Below are 19,777 nucleotides of genomic sequence, written 5' to 3' on the forward strand. Positions count from 1 at the left end.
CTCTTCCTAGAGATTCTGCCTGGCCTGCTGCATTCACCGGCAACTTCTACGTGTGTTGGATAAATTCAATCAGTACTTTTCATCAGGCTTCACTGTGGAAGACACCTGAAATATGCCAGCAATTAAGAGTGGCAGGAGGCAGGAGACAGTGTAGTTGCCATCACTAAGGAGAAGGTGCTTGGAAAGCTGAAAAGTCTGAAGGTAGGTAAGTCACCTGTACAAGATGGTCTACATTCCAGGATTCTGAAAGAGGTAGCTGAAGAGATTGTAGAGGTATTAGCTGTGATCTTTCAGAAATCATTATATTCCAGAAGACTGGAAAATTGCAAATGTTATTCCACTCTTTAAGAAGGAAGGGAGGCAAAAAACATGAAATTATAGGCCAGTTTGCCTGATTTCAGTGATTGTTAAGAAGTTGGAGTCCATTATTAAGGATGAGGTTTTGGGGCACTTGGACGCACATGATAAAACAGGCCAAAATCAGAATGATTTTCTGAATGAGAAATCTTGCTTGGCAAATCTGTTGGAATTCTTTAAGAAAGTAACAGGCAGATTGGACAAAAGAGAGCCAATGGATGTTGCTTACTTGGATTTTCAGAAGTGCTTTGGCAAGGTGCCACTCATGAGGCTGCTTAGCAAAATAAGAGTCCATGTGATTTCAGGAAAGATATTAACATGATTGGAAGATCGGCAGACTAGAAGGAGGCAAAGTGTGGGAATAAAGCAGGCCTTTTCTGGTTGGCTGAATGTGACTGATGATACTCTGCAGGAATTGTTGTCGAGACAGCTTCTTTTCACATTATACGTCAATGATTTGGATGATGAAAATGATGGCTTTCCGGCCAAATTTATGGACAGTATGAAGCTAGGTGGAGGGGCAGGTAATGTTGAAGAAGCAGGGAGCCTGCAGAAGGACTTAGACAAATTAGGAGAATGAGTAAAAAAGTGGCAGATGGAATATAATATGTGGAAATGTATGGCCACGCACATTAGTAGAAGGAAAAAAGGCAGATACTATTTTCTAAACTGGTAGCAAATTCAAAAATCAGAGGTGCAAAGTGACTTGGGACTCATTATACAGGATTCTTTAAAATTTAACTTGGAAGTTGAGTGAGTGGTAAGAAAGGCAAGTGCCTTGTTAGCATTCATTTCGTGAGCAGTATTATATGAGAGCAAGGATATAATACTGAGGATTTATAAAACATTGGTCATATCACACAGGGTATTTTTAGCAGTTTTGGGCCCCTTATCTAGGAAAGGATATGATGGCATTGGAGAAGGTCCAGAGGAGTTTCATGAGAATGATCCTGGGAATGAAAGGGTTAACGTATGAGGAGCATTTGATGGCTTGGGTTTGTACTCATTGAAGTTTGGAAGAATAATGAGGGATCTCATTGAAACCTATTGAATATTGTAAGATCCAGATAGAATAGACGTGGAGAGGATGTTTCCTATCGTGGAGGAGACTTGTATCAGAGGGTACAGCCTCAGAATACAAGAGTATCCCTTTAGAACAGAGATGAGAGGGATTTATTTAGCCAATTAATGATGAATCTGTGAAATTCTTTGCCACAAAAGGCTGTAAAGGCTAAGCCATTGGGTATATTTAAAGCGAAGGTTGATAGGTTCTTGGTTAATAAGGGCATCAAATTTACAAAGAGAAGGTAGGGAAATGAGGTTGAGAGGGATAATAAATCAGCTGGATGGAATGGTGGAGCAGGCTCAATTGGCTGAACAGCCTAACTCTGCTCCCTTGTCTTATAGTTTTATGGTCATCTGTAATCGCAATTCTGTAGTTGATTGAGTTTTGTAACTGCATATACTGAGGGACTTGTGGAGTAGATAGAATTGTCTCATAGGTTATTTAGATTATTTAATGAAAGTAGAGACATAATGAATGGATAATTTATATCTATTTCTATGTTCCTGTTACTTTAACAAAGCAAAGATAGATATTGCCAATCGTAATTTATGCTTGCATGCTAATCAGTGTTGTAAAAACAGCAAGAAGTGAAAAAGAACCTATTGGAGATTAAGTTAGAATTATTAGTCAAGACCTGTAGATTATCGCACAGTAACTTTACAACCTTACTTCATCTTTGGAGTACTAAAAATTTACAAGCACACACTGAATTATGCATTTCCATTCCAGGCAAACAGGGATCACAAAACAGCTTTTAAATTTCAGTTTGATTTATTGACATTTAAATGTTTACTGAAGAACTATTTTAAGTGGGTAAGTGGATGAAACTAATGTTTAGTTTGTTTGATGGGAAATATTAAATTGACTCCATGATACCTTAATGAGTATGCTCGTTTGTTGACACTTTTGTTTTTAAAAGTCCTACATTAAGCTCAAGAGAGGTTTCTAACATAAAATAAAGTCTGATTTAAGTACATTACTTCCCAAGATCCAAGTAAAGCTAAATAGTTGCATCACGGGCATCTGTAAAATATTATGACATCTGTCAAAAAGGAGAATATTCTAGCTGCTTCGTTAATTGAAGAAATTAAGCAGTGTAAATGCAGCAGTAGCCAACATGGAAAATAACAGACAAAGTTATTTTTTATTCATCTTTTCCTACGTAATTATAACTTTTTATGCACTGGACACACAAGACTTTTGAACAACTTGGAAAACTGTAAAAGAATACTATAACGTAACAAGGTTAGGAGTGGGTCTTGGCCTGAAGTTTTGACTGTACTCTTTCCATAGATGCTGCCTGGCTTGCTGAGTTACTCCAGCATATTGTGTGTGTTGCTTGTAATTCCAGCATCTGCAGATTTTCTCTTGTTTGTGACCAAACAAGGGAGATATTGCTGGGTAATTCTACTCCGTAGTCTAGCTGATCAAAACTGGAAGATTACCATCATGCTGATCATGTTTGTAATGACAGCTGTTATTATTTTTGTCACAGGCAGGCACAGTTCCATCTTAGTTAAAATAATTCAGCAAATAATTTTATAGTATTTGAGCTAATTCCATTTCTATTTTCCACTTTTCATTATCTAACCTGTAGGTTATCAACATGTGCAAATAAATAATAATTTATAAAATATAAAAACGTAACATATAAAATTAGTGTCTTATGTAGTTTTGGCTGCACATAACTTAAGATTGTAGTGTATGTCATTATATTATCTCAGAGTTTCCTCTGAATGTCAAGCTCCTCACCTAGCCTGCCCTCTTCTTAAGTAGATCCTGGTGTTTTTAGTGAAGCTGGTTTTATACCATACTAGATGCATAGTGCTTTCAGATTGTATGCCACAACAGTACAGATTATTTCATTACATTCAGCTTTATTTATCCCATATACATCAAAGCATACAGTAAAATATGTAATTTGTGTTGACAACCAAGACAACAAGGGATGTGCTGAGGGTAAATTGCAACTTTCACCAACATAGTGTGCCCACAATGTTCAGCAGGGCAAAACAGAACACAATAAGCAATAAAACAACAACAGCAAATCGAGCCCGTTCCTCCCTCCCACCCACCCACACACAAGGGCAGTTGTGCAACCTGAAGACAGGACTCCCGTCTCTGGTCTCCAAGCTTCAACCATCAGACCTCAGCTTCCAGACTTCCTATTGACCTTTGGGTATCAGTCTTCGATATTTATCCCCTGAATATCCGATGACGGGACTCCATACTTTAGGCTCGAACTAGCCTTTATCTGTGGAATGGAGCCCTAAACTACGAATGCGCTTTGACCCATAACCACATCATTAGCCTCCGAGCCAGAAACGAGGCTTAGACTGCTGATGGTCTTCATCTACATCCACATTGCTGGCCTTCAAGTGCAGAGTGGAGGCCCAGACCGTGGATGTCCTTTATCCCCCGTCTATGTTGTTGGCCTTTGAATGCAGAGCGCAGAGTGGAGGCCTTGACTCTAGCCTGACCACAACCTCTTCCACATCCCTGTTCCTCAACCCTAATATGACTTCTGATTCCTTAACATTACCATTCCAAAATGATACCCTCTGTCGCCAAAACACTGGTAGCCAATAAAATATCATCCACAGGACTGAACCAGCTGGAAAAAGTGGTGAAACAGCTTGAATTTCTGTGAACATTCAAAAATACTAAAAAAGCTGTTAGAAATTGAACATCATGTTTTAAAACATCAAAATAAGACACTGGAAAACATTTCATATAATGAAATATATTCAAATGCACACGGTTAATTCAAACACCTAAAATTTACCTTTGCCTCTCTCAAACATTCCTCTTCATTGAAAGAAAATAAAGTCCACATGTTGCAGGTTTTGTGATGGATTTCCTAGAGTTATGGCAGGAAACTCCAGGAAGTTTGTACTTCACTGTTAGGTCCGAAAAGAGTCCAAACACAGAGTCCATCTGGAGTCGTTACAATGTTAAGCTGTGAGACAATAAGGAATTCAATGCTTTCTCTGGAATTTTAACATTCTTCTGAGGTAAACGTTCATATTTCAGATCATAACAAACCTTTTTTAGAAAGATGGTGCCATTATTTTGGAATTTATTAAGAATTATCCTAAAGCATGACAGGGTGAAGGGCATATGACAAAACATCAAAATTAATGGTGGTGTAAGGGGAAAGGAGATGATAATGGGATAAAGAGCTGTTAATTACTGAGCAGAATAACAGAGTGGGAAGAAGACATTATATGTACTTTTCACATGCTCTTTATTCCATTATTGATCTTCTCCTGATTTTGTACTTTCTCAAAATTTGTAGATTACTTCCATTTCTCATGGATGGAAATTTACCTGAAAAATTGAAACAGTTTATTTCTCTGAACTTTCAGTCTAAACTGCTGAATGCTTCCAGCCTCTACTTTTAAATTCTAATTTAAATATCTAACATCTGTAGTATTTTCCTTTCCATGTGACTTTCTAGCAGATTCCTTGTAATCTATATTTCGATAAAAGAAATTAGATGTAAGTCACAGAAATAGTTCTATATTGTAATCCACTGCAGAAATTTGTTACACTACAGCAGTGTTTTGGACTAAGTGTTCAACGTGCAGCTGCAACCATAAGGCACAGTAAATGCAAGCAGCTGATAATGAATTTCTACCTCAGTGCCCTTCCTCAATATGTTGAGTAATTAAAAAGCTTTTAGAACTTAATGAAAAGAGATCATTGGGCTCGAAATTTTTTTGTGCTTAAAGATTCATGGTAAAGCTGAACTTAGCAGGTGACCCATGCCAATTTAGTTCAAGACTGTGGGGGGAGCAATAATGTATTGCCTAGATATGCTACATGGCAAAATTGCGAATCCCAGATCTATGGAATGTAATCATACATAAATCAGGTATTGATAGAATCTTTGCTGCCCCTTTCTTCATGATGACAGAAGCTCTTGAAGTGCTTCTTTGGGTGAACTTCCCTTTGATTAGTAAGGTTCAGAGGGGTTGGATATTGCTGCAGTGATGTAGCAAGTAGGACATCACACTGTAAGACAGACCAATGAGGGCAGGGACAATGATGATTCGGTTTCCTCAGCTAAACTAACGAATGAAGTGAACTCAAGGTGGATGGTTGTGGAAGAATTTTATTTGATTGAAGTTGCCCAGTTCCAGCTCACTTATTTCACTGCTATTAAGCTTTTATATCTTTTTGAAAAGCATTCCCTTATTAAAATGACAAATTTAGAAGGGTATACAAATGAAAATAGATCTGTTAATCTGTTAGGCCTCAGGAATTATAGAAACTGTGATTGTAATTATTAAATCATCTGTGTCAAGGCTGGACCCTCCAGACAGAACTATGTTGCACAAGAAAAACTTTCCATTCAGTACATACATTATTTATCATGTGTCAAATCACATGGTGCATATTAAGTATGAAGCGGTGAATAGCTCAATATAATGATCGTCTTCAGAAGTTAATATCAGTTACCCATAATGCCTGATCACAATACCACAGAATAATTTTAGTCTGTTATTCTACCTTGGCATGTCATTTGTTGCTTTGTACATTCATTCAGGTCTCAAATGCCCTGTTTCCATGTTACAACATTTTTAGTATGCAGTTCCAGCAATTTGCTACTGAGAAAATGGGAAAAAGCTGAATGCTGTGACTTCATCTCACTGGCGGTTGCCATTTCATCAGCTCCTGCATCAATATTTAGGCCCTTGCAATGTTTTCACATTTAAATATGCCTTTAAGTTTTATATAATAGAAAATAGTGCTCCAAATGTTTTATTGAAATGTGATGTGATGACTGTCAGAAGGATTTGACTTGCCAAGGCTATTCTGAAATTGATTATTTATAACGGTGTAAAACTTTCTTTTGGGGAAGAACCTGGCCTGGCATTTGCCACACACACACTTTGGCAAGTCTGATCACCGGGCTGTATTTCTACACCTGGTATACAGTGTGACGAGAATACACATAAATTAAGATGTTTGCTGGCCTGGGCTAGCACCAGTGGCATCAGCAGTTGGTCTGCCACCTGTCCTCAGGAGAAGGAGAGATAAGGAACACAATGAAGCAGCATTTGGAGATGTTAATGAAGGAGCCATCAGTCTGGGTATTGTCAAGATCGGCTCCCCCTTTGAACCCTGAACTGTTTGAAGTGTGATGGACAGGCGATACCCCAACAGGGGGATAAAAAGGGACAGGTTCGCTAAGGCAAGACACACACGACACCACGAGGTAACGAGACCCTGGAAGCGGTGCCCCCCCGCAAGTCGTCGGGAGTCGTTTTGGAAGGCTGGTTGCAGAACCAAGCCATAGACGCACAGGGTGGAAAGGTACGATCAGCGGGAACCCGGTGTGTGTCCACCTTTGCTTGGGTGCCAGGTTCACTGCAGAGGATCGACCGCATCTGGAGGAGGAGTCACAGTCGGTGACCTCAGGTGACATCACAAAGGACTCGCCCGAAAGCTGCTTGTGAGCAATATCGCAGGTCTGTGTGTGGAAGCCGTTTTGAATGATCATTCGTTCTTGTTCTCTCTCTCCTTCCCCCCACATTGTCCATCGCCATGGCAACGATTACTGCGAACTGAACTAAATTGAACTGGACTTTGTGTCATTTTGAAATTGGTCATTTACCCCTAGACAACGATAGAGCTTGATTGATCCAGTTATCTTAATTCTGTGCACATGTGTGTTTATCATTGCTGAACTGTTGCATTTATTATCCTTTCGATTACTGTGTTGCTTGTTTCTTTAATAAAACTTTCTTAGATCTAGTAATCCAGACTCCAACTGAGTGATCCATTTCTGCTGGTTTGGCAACCCAGTTACGGGGTACGTAACAACAGGCAGAAGCTGAAGACTGTGCACCAGGAAGACTGCTTTGAAATAGAAGAAATGACTTTTATTCTTTGTTATAGATGCTACATGACCTGCTGAGTCCCCCTAGCATTTTGATTTCTAGCAATTGCAGAATGTTTGAAGCAGTGGATTGGGCCATATTCAGGATTCTTCTTTGCATCTGAATGCATATGCCACAGTCATCACCAAGGTCATCATGGCCTGCATGAATGTGTGTATGTTTGAGAATCGATTGGATATGCACAAGCTTGAAGCAATGGATACTGTGGATGAACAGGAGATTTGCAGTCAGCTGAGGGCTAGAACTGTGGCATCCAAGACCAGTGATCTAGAACCCCCCAAGGAATCCAGGTTTGACCTACAAAGGCCATTGTAAGAGCAAAAATGCAATTCTGAATGAAGTTAGAGTTGGGATTAGATGCACATTAGCAGTGGCAGCGTTTGCAGGCCATTACTTCCTACAAGGAGAAGCCTAACAGCATAATTGACAGTGGTGCTTCACTCTCCAGTAAGTTCAACACCTTTTATGCACACTTTGAAAAGCAGAGTAAAACTACAGTTGTGTGAATCCTCACTGCATCTGGCAGCCCTGTGATATTCAGCCCTGGACTCGCAGACTCACAGACATTGGGTCTCCAATTTCTGGTCTCTGTCCCAGACTCACAGACTCGACCAATGGCATTCTACCTCCAGACTTGCTGACTTTGGTTTTCGACCTTTGGTCTTTCTACACCTGGACTCACTAGGTTCTGGACTTTGATTTTCGGCTTTGCCTCCAGGACTTCGCTGACGCTTGGTTATCAAACCCAGGACTTGCTGATCCACTAGTTTGACCTTCACGCCTTGATCCCAGAACTCACTGATGATTCCTGCCCATACAGCCTTATGATTGGGAACTACCTAATGTGGGGGTCACTGGGCTCCTCAGCATCTGCCGACCCGACCTCCAGGATCACTGACCTTCGACTGCAGATGCTTCAGGTTTCAACTTCCTGACACAAACGGACCTCCAACCCCAGTGACCTGAGGAGTCACTGGCCCTCATATCTGCTACCCAGATGAACCTCTGACTCAGGACCTTCCAACCTGGGGGTTGCTGGTCTCTGCAGCTACTATCGACAGAACCTCTAGGATCACTGTCCTTCAACTGCGGAATACTCCAATCTGAACTCTGAACCCTGGCTCCCGTCCCTGAATCTTCATTCTCCCTTTTCCCTGTGCCTAAATCATAACCTGACCCCTATATCCCCACACTGTCCCCATAACCGTTCCTACAGTCACAGTGTGCGCTCATAGGACTAAGCCCAATTACAGAGGAATGGCAGGCTTTGACTCATCCCAAGAGCGGCAGATGGCAGGCTCACGACTCAATCCATGAGCGAGGAATGGAGGATTCCCCATGAAGGGACAAGAGGTTACACATAGGAGTAGAAACACTGCCTTGGAGGAACGATTGAACCACACCATGAGACAAATCATCCTCTCCAACACAATAACTCTGTTAGGTCTCTAAATGAGAATCCTTTTTAAACAGCCATTGAATGCGGGAAACCCATGCCAGTCACAATTAACTGATCAGGTTAATCGGAAAGCAAAGAGTTTACCGACTCTTGTTAAGAAAACAATAAGTAAATACAGGTGCTTGAGAAACCTAGAAACCCTACACTCTGCGACAATCCTCAAAGAGCTGCAGCCTCATGATACTTAAAAACTATTACATAGATTTTTCCATTTAGTGTCCTTTGAACTTGTGTCTGAATCATAAGAATTCAAAATGAGACTCATATTTTGTAGTTTATCTTCAAGTGAATGTACATATTTCATTTTGAAATATAGGAATACCAATATGCTGAATAGATCCTATGCTTATTTAGTACACAAGTAGAAAACATAATGCACTACACTGCCACAGATAAATCAAAATATTTCATATCACTTTTATAATTACCCATCAGATAATAAATAATTGTTTGTAAATAATACAAAATATTTAATCACAGATTATATTAAGAAAAATTGAGTGTATACAGTATATCTAATACTTTAGTTTTGTCTCTTTGGAATGGATAATGAAACTGATGATGAATGCTGTCTAACTGCTTTTGCCACATTCCTCATCTCTGTAAGTTGCATTTTCACTCAGTCATTTAAAATACATTAATTTATCTCTCTCGTCTTTGACAGGCTTTTCTTCATAAAAAGTGTACATAAAGATTGTAAGCCATTCCTCTTGAATACCATTCAAAAGTTGCATCAGAAATAGAGGCTAATTAATATTTTCTATATTTGTGGAAATTATTTTTAAGATATTGTAGTTTATCAGCAAAAGGTATTCAGCAATTTATATCTATGTTTTTTGATATGTAGTAAATGCCACCTGCAGCTTCTACCTGTCTACTTTCACTTGCGTTGGATGTAGAAACCCAAGAAATGTATGCAACACACCTGGAAAGCATGTGGCGAAGTGTAATCTGACCCTGCTGGTAACAAGGTCTCAAACAGCCTACTGCTGAGGCCCCTTGAATGTCCTGATTGCCCTTGACAGGAAATAAGACCAGGTGCAGACTCTCATCCTGTGTCAAAGTTGCCAAGGCTTTGTAACTGTATAAAATGTCTATGATGTCATTTAAAAGGTGTTAAGAATAAGTTTTTAAAAAATTTTTAATTATAGAAAGATAGAACACCTACAGCAAAATACAGGCCCTTCGGCCCACAGAGTTGTGCCGAACATGTCCCTACCTTAGAAATTACTAGACTTACCTATAGCCCCCTATTTTACTAAGCTCCATGTACCTATCTAAAAGTCTCTTAAAAGACCCTATCGTATCCACCTCCACCACTGTTGCCGGCAGCCTATTCCATGCACTCATCACTCTCTGAGTAAAAAACTTACCCCTGACATCTCCTCTGTACCTACTCCCTAGCACCATAAACCTGTATCCTCTTGTGGTAACCATTTCAGCCCTGGGAAAAAGCCTCTGACCATCCACACGATCAATGCCTGTCATCATCTTATACACCTCTATCAGGTCACCTCTCATCCTCCGTCACTCCAAGGAGAAAAGACCGAGTTCTCTGAACCTATTCTCATAAGGCAGGCTCCCAATCCAGGCAATATGCTTGTAAATCTCCTCTGCACCCTTTCTATGGCTTCCATATCCTTCCTGTAGTGAGGCAACCAGAACTGAGCACAGTACTCCAAGTGTGGTCCTATATAGCTGCAATATTACCTCTCGGCTCCTAAGTTCAATTCCACGATTGATGAAGGCCAATACACCGTACGCCTTCTTAACCACAGAGTCAACCTGTGCAGCTGCTTTGAGTGTCCTATGGACTCGAACCCCAAGATCCCTCTGATCCTCCACATTTCCAAGGGTCTTACCATTAATACTATATTCTGCCATCATATTTGACCTACCAAAATGAACTACTTCACACTTATCTGGGTTGAACTTCATCTGCCACTTCTCAGCCCAGTTTTTCATCCTATCATTGTCCTGCTGTAATTTCTGACAGCCCTCCACACAATCCACAACACCTCCAACCTTTGTGTCATCAGCAAACTTACTAACCCATCACTTCACTTCCTCATCCAGGTTATTTATAAAAAGCACGAAGAGCAAGGGTCCCAGAACAGATCCCCGAGGCACTCCACTGGTGGCCAACCTCCAATATGACCCAGCTACAACCACTCTTCGCCTTCTGTGGGCAAGCCAGTTCTGGATCCACAAAGCAATGTCTCCTTGGATCCCATGCCTCCTTACTTTCTCAATAAGCCTTGCATGGGGTACCTTATCAAATGCCTTGCTGAAATCCATATACACTACATCTACTGCTCTTCCTTCATCGATGTGTTTTGTCACATCCACAAAAAATTTAGTCAGGCATGTAGGGCATGACCTGCCCTTGACAAAGCCATGCTAACTACTACTAATCATGTTATGCCTCTCCAAATGTTCATAAATCCTGCCTCTCAGGATCTTCTCCATCAACTTACCAACCACTGAGGTAAGACTCACTGGTCTATAATTTCCTGGGCTATCTCTACTGCCTTTCTTGAATAAAGGAACAACATCCGCAATCCTCCAATCCTCTGGAACCTCCTCCATCCCCATTGATGATGCAAGGATCATCACCAGAGGCTCAGCAATCTCCTTCCTCTCCTCCCACAGCAGCCTTGGGTACATCTCATCCGGTCCCAGTAACTTATCCAACTTTATGCTTTCCAAAAGCTCCAGCTCATCCTTTTTCTTAATATCTACATGCTCAAGCTTTTCAATCTGCTGCAAGTCATCACTACGATCACCAAGATCCTTTTCCATAGTGAATACTGAAGTAAAGTATTCATTTAGTACCTCTGCTATTTCCTTCAGTTCCATACATACTTTCCCACTGTCACACTTACGTTTATGTTTTAAAAATGTTACTGATAAAGATAAAACCATACCAAAACAGCAAGAAAGGTCAAAGATGATACAAATAAGTTAAAATTAATCAATAAATAGTATTTTCCGATCTGTTGCCCTTTAATTCCTGATTCTATGCCAACTATGGTGCAGAATGACAGATACATTGGTGTCTATCACTCAGCACATCCAGAACTCTGAATACTACTTATCTGGGAATGACTGAAAAATATTTTTCCCATTGAAACTGCAAAGCACTGTTCATCTGGCTTGGACACCCCTAAAACTTAATGACCAGGGAATGTTAGATTAAGGGAACCTGTGAGCAATGATGATTCTAATTTAAATATCACTAAATTGCCCTTATCTCTTGGTCATATGTGAATTAATATATTGGAACCCTTAAACCTTGCCTCTGGTAAAGTGATTTTTCCTGTCCACTTAAACATTCATTCTGGCCATGTTGCAGATGAAATGAACATAGACAGATGGGAAGGCAAAGAAATGATCAATAACATCTAAACAAAACTGAACGATTCCAACCCAGATGTTGAAGGTAAACTTATAGAGGAATCCTATGACGTGGATCCCTCTACACTTGAAGAGAAGTATAGATACTGTTTAGCCGTTGAATGTCCCACTCATCAGAACATGACATTAAAACTGTTAGACTGGAGCAGTGTGAAAAACCGTATTTTTAATAAAGACTTCTACATTAGACAGATATCTTATTTCATTTTTCCTTTATGGACAACAAGTATATGAATATACATACTTAAAAGATGTTAGATGTTTGTATTTCTCCATTTATGGCTACTATTCCACTCTATTGTTAAATATCACAGTAACATGACATTTTTCTGCATTTCTTGATTATATTCTAAATGGTTCAGTGAAGCTTTGATCCAGGATTTTGCATGGGAAGATAAGCTGGAAAGATGCACTGAAGCAGAAGTTAAGATAAAACAAAAATGTTTTCCTCCTTGGTCAACTGGAACTAATAAATCCAATAAGCATTTCAGAGATTTAGGTCCCAAAGACTATTGTGTCTACTCAGATTTCATATTTGCCCTTAATTAAACGGTCGTGAATAATTTGTGCTGTGGGGTGAATAATACCTGACAACAAAAATTAGTTCAGAGTTATTGGTGTCCTTACGAATTGAATTATGTTTCTGATAGACTTGAAAAATGGGGAAATCAGCCTATGACAAGTTTTACTGTTGGAGACCAATTGATAATGTAAAATTTAGGGCTTACACAGATAACTACTTTCCAACAATGTTACATACACAAACAAGCCTGGATAATTGCTGTGTATTTATTTGCATGGTGTTATCATCACAGGCAGAGAGAAGTAAACACAATTCAACCCTAAATAATTTTCATTAGTTTAAAAAACAATATTAGCCTAAAACTGCCTGCACAACCGTGCCTTGTCGGTACTCACTCTCATAATAGCACTGATATGATTCTTTGGTTCACTCAGAGGGTGGAAATCTCTGATGACAAAAGCTGTTCAGTTACACTGCAATCAGAGGATTATTCACTTTTCAAGCCTTAAAGGAAATGACGCTTGGAGTAATTTAATGATTTGATCTATGTTGCGTGCCTGAAGGCAGAAACACAACTCCAGGTTTAAGGAATGATTTATGATAGATGCAGTGAAGAATGTTCCAGAAGGACTCAAAAATGGTTAGAAGAAACTCAGGCAAATTAAAAGAATTGTAATACATTAAAACATGACTCTATACATTACAAAAACAATTGAATTGACACAATCAGATGAGCAAGGCACCTCCCTTCACAAGTTTCCTTTTCATACCTAGATTAAGCCCCTGACCGGCTTAATGCTTTGCCAAAACAATAGGAAAGACCTTTCTAGTTTGGACATGTTTAGCTTCTGTAGAAACTTTACATTGGGTTACAGATTTTTTTTTCTTTTGTAGTTTTTCAATGGACAATTCCCTAGGCCGTTGGAATTATTGTCTTTGTAGTGCTCTTATTGTTGAGATGTTGAAGCCTGCAAGGATGGAAGTTTGATGACTTCTGCTTTTTGTATAAAGTCTCCACTCCTAAGACTCTGCTAACTTCCATACCTGACCTGCACAACCATCGATAATTTCTCATATGACTGCATTGCTATACATTGCCTCATACCTGCCTCTTTACCTATTCCATAAGACCATTCCTCTGGTTTGTCCTCAACTCTGAAAGAGTTGACTGCCCTGGACTGCCTTGATCATGTTATCCTTGCTCCTCTCCTTTTCCTAGACCTGGTCACTAATGTTGCATACAGGTATGTGTGTTTATCGCCTATCATGTTATGTTAGACAATGGTGGAAGAATTAAGCTATACCCTGATAACCTTTTTACCTGTTTTGTTGTAATTTCTTTGGAAGCATGATGTAATCATCAGGCCTCCAAAGTTTCCAAGCATTATATTGTTACAAGATAGAACTATTTGAATGTGTCTTACTTACTATTTAGCTGTAAGCATACATTGCATATGTGGTACTCCAACAATACAACAAGTAGGACCACAAGGGCTATTAATACTGCTATTCCTGTTAAACTTAATGTTATAGGAATAATTTGTATACTTGGCTGATAAAATCCCATGGATTATCAAAACAGACTGAGTAGCCTTACTCAGTTAAAGTTTTCTGGGAAAACACAAAACTAGGGAGGATGTATCAATTCTTCTCAGTTAGGCCCCATCCTTAACAAAGTAAAGGGGGAAGACCTGAACAAGTATACCCAGAGTCTACAAAACCATAAAATGGGACAAAACCTATGCAGATGCATGGTTGGAGTCAGAATGTTAGGTTACAGCATGCCAATGGCTGTTCACTCCCATGGGAGGGACGTAGCCAACTGTTATGACACCTTTTTCTAGGAACCTAGAATTAAAGGTACAGACAGAATACTCAACAGGACAACTGTACTCTTCTTACTTTTCAAACTATTTCACCTCCTATGTATGTTATTATATTGTGAAATCATGTTGATGATGGATATAATTTTCTGTAATGAAAATGTGAGATTACTGATCTTTAGGCAAAAGAAGACAACAATACACAATGAGTAACTTGTTTACAAGATCCGGTATCAGGAAACCTGAGGAAGGTCATGCAGCACATTGAAAGCATTGTGAACATCCCTGTGAAAGAGATGAACTATCTTCAGCTTAGTGAGAAACATTGCCAGCTGACCTGATGAGCTAGCAGCAATACCGATGGTGATTTGAACTTGTATCAAGGAACTGGCAAGAACGGTTTGTGGGGAGAAAGATTTTAATGATGGACTAATATGGATATTAGTGTGTTATTGATGCATGTTTATGCAAAACTATAATAGTGACAATGCTTTGAGGTTTAGAAAATGTGTGCAGCCGAGACTGAGGAAGTGTATGCTCTAATGCGAATATCACAGGAATTCCTACACTGGGGAGTACTCAATGAGTTATTTGAGCATCAGATTGAAGAGAACCTTTCTAGCGCTGACAACCTACTGGAACAGTTGGAGGAGTGATAGTTTGTTCCCAAGAAGAGTCTTGGCAGGAGACTTAATCTTGAAGCTGTAATCTGTAGGAGGAAGTTGGGTTCAAAATCTTCGCTTAGTCTGAGGGGATTGTGATGGATTTTCGCTTTCTTGTGCCAGGGTCCCTTTTGCTCATATTTTGCTAAGCTTGCTTTTAAAACACAGCACTGCTGCTTGTAATATCAAACCAATAAGTAAACTTCTAACTAATATCATTGATTAGTTTCTAGTCATAGTCAGGAATCAGTCTTCTGTTCTTAAAATGTAAACCAGCAAGCAGTAGTCAGTTTGAAGTTAAAACAAGCTTTGTGTATAGCAGACATTCTGACTGTAGAAAACAGATACTTGCTCACTGCACCTGTTTTTATGTTGTTCAAGAGTGGAGTACAAGTCAAAGGGTTTTTTTAAAAATATGGCTTGCTTCAAAATAGACAAGCTGACTGGATTGCTTAGTTTAAGGAAGCTTGCAGACCAGATGGATAATATCATTTAGCTTATCAGTAACTGATCCATTAATGTTGGGAGTTTTGTATACACACGGAAGATAGCTTTACAGGACTACTTGTCGGTGTCTCCAAAAAGCTTTTAGACCTTTTGTATAATAAGGATATCTGAGGAAATATCACATGTGTGTGAAGTCACCCAAGTGACAGAGAAGTGCATAAATGTAGAGAACAGCTCAGGCTTATTAGGAATGGGGTAAGGAACATCCAAAAACATGGGAGAAATGGGGGATGAATTAAAGTCCATACCTCTGGCTTTGGTTTCTGCAATGGGCAATTTGTTCTTCTGCATCATCGGTATTGTCACAATGGTGGGGCATTGGGAGCAAGGGTGGACCCAAATGCAAGACACATCTTGTGAGGTTACTTAGATTTAGTTTATTGTTCGATACCAGGAGAGCAAGGCAGGAGCAGGAAATAGCAAACTGGACAAGGACTCGGAACTACGACTAGGCTGGGACGAAGGGTCTGGGCTTGGACTTGGAATCGGCTCCCAGAACTAGAGGAGACATGAAGAGGCTAGAGTATGGTCTCCGAGCCAGAGACTAGGCAAGGACCCAGTACCTGGGTCTTGCCTCGGGCTCGGACCCCAGAACCTGACAAAGACATGACATGGGCTAGGGAGAGGAGGAACATGGGAACACAGAGCCTCGGTCTTGGGGAGCAGGTACATGGACAAATACACAGAACACAGAGTCGGGACCCCTCCTTGGGTACAGGACATAGGGCCGGGACTCACACACAGAACAGAGAGCCGGGACCCCTCCTTGGGTACAGGACATAGGGCCGGGACTCATGACACTCCGCGGGGAAATGGGAAGACGGCCTGACTTACCCCACGGAGGCGAGGACAAGACACGACAAGACATGACCCCCCCCCCCCCACGGGGCAACGCCAAGACAGCCTGACTTACCCCCACGGAGGCGAGGACCAGACAAGACAAGACATGACCCCCCACGGGGCAACGGCAAGATGGCCAGACTTACCCCCATGGAGGCAAGGACCAGACAAGACAAGACATGACGTCCCGCAGAGCAACGGCAAGATGGCCTGACTTACCCCACGGAGGCGAGGACAAGACAAGACAAGACCAACACAAATGAACACAAGACAGTTCCTATCTAGCTCTGGTGATGGAACTAGACCGAAGTGCAGGCGGAGGCTGCAGACGAGGGCTAGAGGCGAGAGGGGCAGAGAAGGGATTCAGACAAGGGAGAAGGACAGGAATCACAGACCGCCAGGCCCAGGACTTGACTCAGAACTGGGAAGCCGCCAGGACCAGGACTTGACTTTGAACCTCCGGGTAGTGGCGAGCTCTCGACTCGACCCGGAAACAGTAGACAGCGGTTCTTGGTTCCCTCTGGTGGGTTAACTGATGGACCCACCTCGGTGCGGAAACTTTGCAGGCTCGCTTCGGCGAGGTAACTGGGCAGGGTTGCTCCGGTGAGGAAGGGCGAATTACCGGCACACGTTTCGGCAGAGACTAGGCTTGCTCCAGCCAGATGACATCAGCACACCGTGCTTTTAATGACTTTGCAGATGCTCCCGCGCCGAATGGCTGAAAGCCGGAGACTATAAACTACCAGTTCAGCTGAGTGTTAATGACCTCTAATCACCAACGTCGAGGGACACGGGAAAACAGGGAATCAACGGTCCAGCTCCTGGCTCCATCTCTTCCCCTCTTGTCTTCTCCTATCATTTTGGATCTCCCCCTCCCTCTCCCACTTTCAAATCTCTTACTAGCTCTTCTTTCAGTTAGTCCTGAAAAAGGGTCTCGGCCCAAAACGTCGACTGTACCTCTTCCTATAGATGCTACCTGGCCTGCTGTATTCACCAGCAACTTTGATGTGTGTTGCTTGAATTTCCAGCATCTGCAGATTTCCTCGTGTCTGAGTAATTGCAAAGATTCTTTGGTGAAAATCTGGAGGCATAATTGTTTATTAAGTTAGCAATAAGAAAAGTAGTACCCTAATACGCTATTTATGTTATGGAACTGCATAAACTGATGAAGCCACTGAATTAGTTGTGTGATACCTGTTGATTTCCCTAATAAGTGGATGTTTTTTAAAGTAAATGTGAATCACAGACAACCACAACAACTTTAAGGGCATAACATTTAATTTGTTAATGATGCAAACGATAAAAAGTTGATAATAGAAATGCACAGCAGGAATTAAGTACTTAATTTCCTGTAAAATTGAAAATAATAAGCTGGAAAATAATACGTGTGGCTGGGGTGAAAATAAATGATGTTGAAAGTTTAAGCAAATCCGTTAATAGAAAGGTTGTGAGTGGTGGCAAAAATCTTCTGAAGTGTATATATTTCAATGCTAGGAGTATTGCAGGGAAGGCGGATGAGTTGAGGGCATGGATTGACACGTGGAATTATGATGTTATAGCAATTAGTGAAACTTGGCTACAGGAGGGGCAGGACTGGCAGCTTAATATTCCAGGGTTCCGATGTTTCAGATGTGATCGAGGCAGAGGAATGAAAGGTGGGGGAGTAGCATTGCTTGTTAGGGAAAATATTACAGCAGTGCTCAGGCAGGACAGATTAGAGGGCTTGTCTACTGAGTCCTTATGGATGGAGCTGAGAAACAGGAAAGGTATGGCCACATGAGTGGGATTGTATTACAGACCACCCAATAGTCAACGAGACTTGGAAGAACAAATCTGCAGAGAGATAGCAGGCAACTGCAGGAAGCATAAAGTTGTGGTGGTAGGGGATTTTAATTTTCCATACATTGATTGGGACTCCCATACTGTTAGGGGTCTAGGTGGTTTAGAGTTTGTAAAATGTGTTCAGGAAAGTTTTCTAAATCAATATATAGAGGGACCAACTAGAGGGGATGCAATATTGGATCTCCTGTTAGGAAACGAATTAGGGAAAGTGGCGGAAGTCTGTGTAGGGGAGCACTTTGGTTCCAGTGATCATAACATCATTAGTTTCAATTTGATCATGGACAAGGATAGATCTGGTCCTAGGGTTGAGGTTCTGAACTGGAAGAAGGCCAAATTTGAAGAAGTGAGAAAGGATCTAAAATGCGTGGATTGGGACAGGTTGTTCTCTGGCAAAGATGTGTTTGGTAGGTGGGAAGCCTTCAAAGGGGAAATTTTGAGAGTGCAGAGTTTGTATGTTCCTGTCAGGATTAAAGGCAAATTGAATAGGAATAAGGAACCTTGGTTCTCAAGGGATATTGCAACTCTGATAAAGAAGAAGAGGGAGTTGTATGAAATGTATAGGAAACAGGGAGTAAATCAGGTGCTTGAGGAGTATAAGAAGTGCAAGAAAATACTTAAGAAAGAAATCAGGAGGTCTAAAAGAAGACATGAGGTTGCCTTGGCAGTCAAAGTGAAGGATAATCCAAAGAGCTTTTACAAGTATATTAAGAGCAAAAGGATTGTAAGGGATAAAATTGGTCCTCTTGAAGATCAGAGTGGTCGGCTATGTGCGGAACAGAAGGAAATGGGGGAGATCTTAAATAGGTTTTTTGCGTCTGTATTTACTAAGGAAACTGGCATGAAGTCTATGGAATTGAGGGAATCAAGTAGTGAGATCATGGAAACTGTACAGATTGAAAAGGAGGAGGTGCTTGCTGTCTTGAGGAAAATTAAAGTGGATAAATCCCCGGGACCTGACAGAGTGTTCCCTTGGACCTTGAAGGAGACTAGTGTTGAAATTGCGGGGGCCCTGGCAGAAATATTTAAAATGTCGCTGTCTATGGGTGAAGTGCCGGAGGATTGGAGAGTGGCTCATGTTGTTCCGTTGTTTAAAAAAGGATCGAAAAGTAATCCGGGAAATTATAGGCCGGTGAGTTTAACGTCGGTAGTAAGTAAGTTATTGGAGGGAGTACTAAGAGACAGAATCTACAAGCATTTGGATAGCCAGGGACTTATTAGGGAGAGTCAACATGGCTTTGTGCGTGGTAGGTCATGTTTGACCAATCTATTGGAGTTTTTCGAGGAGGTTACCAGGAAAGTGGATGAAGGGAAGGCAGTTGATATTGTCTACATGGACTTCAGTAAGGCCTTTGACAAGGTCCCGCATGGGAGG

Source organism: Mobula birostris, chromosome 6 (genome assembly GCF_030028105.1).
Source record: "Mobula birostris isolate sMobBir1 chromosome 6, sMobBir1.hap1, whole genome shotgun sequence".
Classification (NCBI taxonomy): Eukaryota; Metazoa; Chordata; class Chondrichthyes; order Myliobatiformes; family Myliobatidae; genus Mobula; species Mobula birostris.